This window comes from Dipodomys spectabilis, unplaced genomic scaffold (assembly GCF_019054845.1).
Source record: "Dipodomys spectabilis isolate Male_0828 unplaced genomic scaffold, ASM1905484v1 ptg000006l, whole genome shotgun sequence".
Lineage (NCBI taxonomy): Eukaryota > Metazoa > Chordata > Mammalia > Rodentia > Heteromyidae > Dipodomys > Dipodomys spectabilis.
In genome coordinates, this window is record NW_024870683.1 from 2,569,769 (window position 1) to 2,576,132 (window position 6,364).

Sequence of the window (6,364 nt, forward strand, 5' to 3'; positions counted from 1 at the left end):
TTCTCTCTGTCTGTCTCTGTCTCTGTCTGTCTCTGTCTGACTCTGTCTCTCTCTGTCTTTCTCTGTCTCTGCCTGTCTGTCTGTCTGTCTCTCATTACACAGAGAGTTTCAGCAAAATCAAAAGGAGGATTGGGTGTGATAGATCATGCCTGTAATCCCAGGTACTTGGGATATAGGGGTAGCACAGTGACCTGAATCTGGCCTTAACAAAAATATGGGATCCTATCTGAAGAATAACCAAAGCAGAAAAGGCTGGAGGGTGTGCTTCAATGACAGTGTTCATGTCTAGCAAATGTAAGGACCCTAGTTCAAATTCTCAGTGCTGTCAAAACAAGAACCAAAAAAGTAAAAGAAACTACTTAATATCTTCATAGACTCAGTACCAAGACTTCGTCACTAGAATTATCCCTACTAAGACTCTTCTGTCTTTCTCAAACTGTGTGAGCCTGAGGCCCTCTTGATGGTTTGCTCAGTGCTAAGGTTATCTCAGATCTCCACGGCTTGGTGTAGCAGACAGATGAAAGGAGACAAAATTGATTTATGAAGTTGAAGTTCTTATTTCTATTAAGTATCTTGAGATACTTCCTAAGTCCTTTACTACTCAGCCTCCTGGGGTTTTATTTGCAAGAGGAAGTATGCAGCCTTCATTGATTAAGAGCCAGAGGAACCACAAACAGCAAACAGTTAATTGCAACTGCCCACAGGCCAAGAGTAAGCAGTTTTATTGGTTGATGTTCTAAAGAAAAGTAGCTATCTTTGGGCTTTCTTCCTCATCAGCCCATAGCATGTGTCAGAACAGAGAAGGACCCTTGCAAGGAGAATTCTTACATAATCCTCCCAGCCTGCTGCCATCCACAGGGATCTCAATGGTCTCTGAAGTAGACACTTAAATAAAGCTTACTCCTTGCCAGTCACCCACCATATGCTATATATCTTTATGAGACCTGACAGTCCATATAACCCCCGTAACACTCTTATGAGATAGCTACAATTATTATAACCATTTTACACATGAGGAAACCAAGGTGTGAAGACACTAGATGATTTGCCCAAGGCCACCTTGGAGAAAAGGTGAGAAAATGGAAATGAGGTCTTTTGAGGTCCTGTTAATTGAATTAATTAATTCTAGGAAGAGCTTTACCACTTAGACACATTTCACAGTCTTTTTGTTTTCATCTTGTTTTTGAGGTATGGTGAATCTAGTTTACCTGGAATAGCTTTGAGCTCATGATCCTATTGCCTCTATCATCTAAATAGCTGGGATTATGCATGTGTGATACCAAGCCTGACTGGAAATTAACTTGACTAGATAATAGGACAGTTGCACTTGTTTTCTCAGAAAAATCAATGTGCATAATGTCAAGTAATTGCTTCATCTTCTTCTTTTGTTTTCTAAGTCTACGTTTTATTCACTGCTAGAAATGTCATGCTAAGACACAAACTGAACTTCAGATGTCAAGAGAATAATAACATTGATAGGAAGGGAGGGCTGAAGTTCCCAAAATCAACCTGATAACTTCTTGCTATGTGTACAGTATCCTAGAGTATCAGACTCTTATCTCAACTATTTCTTTTATAATTTTTATTTCTTCTAAATAGATAGATCAGGACTTTACTAAAAACTGAAAACTCCTAGGACTTATATCCTGCTTCCTACTTACTTCTCACTGCCATGCAGAAAGTAGAGAAGAAACACAAAAATTAAAAGGAAAATTAATAAAATAGAAACAAAACTATATGTAATTATACTTTAAAAACAGCTAATAAAATCATATGCCCCTAGCGAGCTTCATCTAGCAAGACTGCAAATGTACAAATACTGATTATAGTTTGATAAAAGTGAGAGATTTATAGCTATACAGGAAATTAAATGTTTGCAAACCCAGATAAAGTGATTGATTTTCTAGAAAAACCTGAACTACCAAAATTTACTTAAGAAGTGATAAAATTCCTAAACAGGTCAATAATCATAGAGGATATTAAGGATATTGTCAAAGAGTTCCCTCCTGAAATAGTGCCTAATTCAGATGACTTTTTAATCCTTAAAGGAACAAACCATGCCAACACTACTTAAAAGTTATGAGAATTAACCAAAACACAGGAGAATTCCTGACTATTTAATTTTACTTTATTTTTTAAATTTTTTTTGGGTCTGGTCATGGGGCCTGAACTCTAGGCCTGAGTGCTATCCCTCAACTCTTCAGCTCAAGGCTAGTGCTCTACCACTTGAGCCACAGCGCCACTTCCGGCTTTTTTCTTTTTGCTTATATGGTGCTGAGGAATCGAACCCAGGGCCTCAGGCATGCAAGGCAAGCACTCTACCACTGAGCCAACTTCCCAGCCCCCTGACTATTTTAAAAAGTCAGAGAAACACCTTTTCTGATCCTGAGAGAGCAGATATTCATAAAATTATACAATTTATGAAAAATTATACAATTACGAAATTTATACAATGATTTCATTTCCTCTAATGAATGGAGAAACCCTAAAAAATCCAGCAATATTTTATAAGACTAATTTACTATGTGCAAATATATCTTACTCTTGCAAAACAAAGACATTTCAGTATTAGGATATCAGTATCTATAATCTACTATTGTAAGCAATTAATGGATTCCATATAAATCCTTTAATATATGCTTATAAAATATTTGACAAACCCCAACATTCTTCCCTCATAAAAATGTTCAATACATGGGGCTTATATAATGTTTTTTAGGAAAATATGTACACAGGTATATACATTACATATAGTGTTTATATATATATATACACCAAGAGATATATAGTATATATATGTATATATATATATACCAAAAGATCAATATAAAATGCTAATGAATATAAATATTAGAGGCAATTATGGTGTTCAGACTTAAAAAGGATATTATTGAAAAATAAAGATCTACATAAGTATAAATTTTATCATTAGAGCTCTGTAATATTATTCTTGAAATGGTGAGAAATATAGTACCATGCCTATCTAAATAAGGAAGGAGATCTTTTTTTGTACATTTTTTATTGTAAAAATGCTGTACAGAGGGGTTACAGTTACATGAGCAAGGTAATGAGAACATTTCTTATTGAGCATTGTTGCCTCCTCCTTTGTTTTCCCCCTACCATCCCTTCCCTCCCACCTCTACAACTACTCCTTCCCACACTGAAGTTGTAAAGTTCATTTTCAACATAGTGTCTTGTACATCTCATTGTTACAATGGGTCAACCTGTATCTTTATTTAAGCATTTTGTTTTTTACCCTTCCCCTCCCCAAATTAGAGAAGTGTATATACAAGATGCAGGGCACCAACATCAAATGCAGTGTAATCAAAAGTTGATATGAAAATGAAAAAATGATCAAATTAATTAAATTTAATAAAACTTAAAGATATATTCAGATTATAAAGCATAAAAAATCATGAAAAATCTGATTTAACATGGAAATAATTCTTTCCTTGAGAAAATATTTAAAATATAGATTTGGCAGATGTAATAAGCTAATAAAGATGTGGGTAAATGCTCATATTTTGTTCTTGGACCAGATGATTCAACATTACAAAGATTCCAAAGTTCCTTATAATAGCCTAGAAATGAAGATTCCAGTGGCTCATGTCTGTTATCCTCATCACATTAGAAGTTAAACCTACTTGGAAGTAGAAAAGGCTTCAAAAATGACAAAATTGAAGACTCATTATTACAATCACTGATAAATACAAACATGAAAGCCAAAATCAGAGCTAGTATGTAGCTTATTGCCCTGGCTTTATCCCCACAGCTAGAAAAAAAAAGGTAGTATCACCTATCAGTCCTTCTTAAACAATATAAACTGATGGGCAACAACTTTAATAAGAAACAAAATTCTGATGTGAAAAAGATAATTACAAGCACTCAATATTAATAAAATTATTAGAATTTAATCAGAGCTTACCATCAGAAAAGCAAAATGTCCACATTGTATGACAAGATATTTATAATTCCTGAGGATTTACATTTTCATAATTTCCAAAAAGGTAATTTGGAAATACCTGGTAAAATAATTGTCTTTTTTTTTCTGATCCTAGGACTTGAACTCTGGGCCTGGGTGCTGCCCCTGAGCCTCTTTTTTCTCAAGGCTAGTGCTCTACCACTTGAGCAACAGAGCCACTTTTGGCATTTTCTAAGTAGTTTTTTGGGCATTAGAGTCTCAAGGACTTTTCTGCGTTGGCTGGTTTTGAACTGTGATTCTCAGCTTCCTGAGTAGCTAGTTTCACATGAGTGAGCCTTCAGCGCTCAGAGAACATCACTGATTTTAACATCGATTTCACTTAGTTTACATTTATATGAGTGTAGAAATAATATAATATTTTATGTTATATTCAAGATTTTTACATGATATAGTGTATTATACAAACTAAAATTTTATTATGTACTTCATATTTATATATACTTAAGTTTTCATTGTGGCAAATTTTCTGATAATTGTTAGATATGGGAAACAGCTTGGAAACCACAAATGTAGATATATGTTGTGGTATATCTGTCTCTGTAGAGGTAGATCTCTACTTACAGCAATAGAACTAATTCTAACTTATTCAGATCCTATTTAGATTATTTATTTCTACAACTAAGTGCCTGTGACAATGCCTGACACTGTTATTGCATTTTGAATATACAGATATATTATTATATGCCAAGAGTAAGTTTCAATTTATCATGTAACATAAAATGACATATCTGTCAAAAGTTTCTTGCTCTAAAACAAGTAATCCACAGTCTTTATAGTATAAGATATTTTCCCTTGCTAAATGGGACATGCAAAATCACTGCTAGGAGTTAAGCAAAAGAGTAACAATAACCAGGCGCTGGTGGCTCACGCCTGTAATCCTAGCTAGTTAGGAGGCTGAGATCTGAGGATCTCGGTTCAAAGCCAGACCACGCAAGAAAGTCCTTGAGATTCCTATCTCCAATTAATCACCAGAAAACCAGAAGTGGCGCCGTGGCTCAAGCGGTAGAGCGCTCGCCTTGAGCTGAAGAGCATAGAGACAGCACCCAAGGGCAGAGTTCAAGCCCCACAACTGACAAAACAAACAACAACAAAAAATAACATACTTTAGACTTTAGAATTTCCCTCTCTAAAGAATAAATCAAAGAAAGGTCATGCTAAGGTAAGAAGACCAAACAAGAGATTATATGGTTATATATTTTATATATATATGGTTATATATTTTAAAAAGATATTTTCACTTGTTAATTCTTAAATTTCTGTAATCAAAGCTGCCTTAATAAATAGGCAATCAAAATATCAAATGAACACATCTCATTTCCTTTTTATTGAAACAGTTGAAAGAGGAACATTGGGAAGTGGTGCTGGGCTCAAAGAAAAATGTTTAGAGACAGTGTCCAGGCTGTAAGTTCAAGCCCAAGGACAAAAAAAGAAATCATTATATAGCATTTGTGTGTGTTTCTTTGTTTGTAACAAAGCATTACAGACAGGTGCAAACAGTAAATCTTCTTTTGTAACCTAGAACTCATGATTGATATAAGATTTTGGTACATGTGAGAAGGAATATGATTTTTATAATAGTTGGCAATGTGGGTTTTTTTTTTAAACTCACCACAGGTTGGCTCTGAGAATAAAGTTGATACTAAAGCTAATTTATGCTTCTGAGACTTAGTAAACATTTCAGTTTTCATGTGATAATGAAGATGGCTTTTTTTAAATAAGAGGATCTCTAAAACGGTATTGTGGAGTCTAATATTTATTACTATACATTTTGTTTCATTCATATGTATATATATATATATATATCTATAAAGGAAAGTTGAGAATTTAGGTCATATTATTAAGCATTGTTTTCCTACTCAAAATAAACATCTAGGATAATCTTATCAGATGAGAAGAAGAGCTCAAAAGCTATGTACATATGACCATATAGGATGATGCTAAATGAAATGAACCCCGAGATATGGACACCAGAGGTTTTTCTTTGTTGTTGTTGTTTTTAATGTACTATGTAATTTTCTTTTGTTTCTTTCTTATGTTCTTCCCCCTATGGCATATCCCCTATTGCCACTGTATTTGATTCTGGTGCCCTGCATCTTGTATATACATTTATCTAATTTAGGGAGGGGAAGGGGAATAACAAAATGCTGAAATAAGGTCACACGATGACCCATTGTAACAATGATACTTACAAGACACTATGTTGGAAATGAACTTTACAACTTCGCGGTGGGAGGAGGAGTGAGGGAGGAGGAGAAGGGAAGGGATAGTAAGGAGGGGTAACAATGCTGGACAGGAAACGTACTCATTACCTTACTCCCCAGACTGTAGCTAGAACACCAGAAGTAATGGGAAATAAAGTCTCCTGAGAAGCCACAGGCTGTG

At 34.7% G+C, this 6,364-nt stretch overlaps 1 non-coding gene across 1 annotated transcript; it reads left to right on the forward strand.

Moving 5' to 3' along the window:
• The first annotated feature begins 5,423 nt into the window (after nucleotides 1-5,423).
• Nucleotides 5,424-5,547, forward strand: LOC122124389. Its single transcript, XR_006150532.1, has one exon. It is a non-coding gene; the product is annotated as a small nucleolar RNA SNORA40 (small nucleolar RNA).
• The last annotated feature ends 817 nt before the right edge of the window (nucleotides 5,548-6,364 follow it).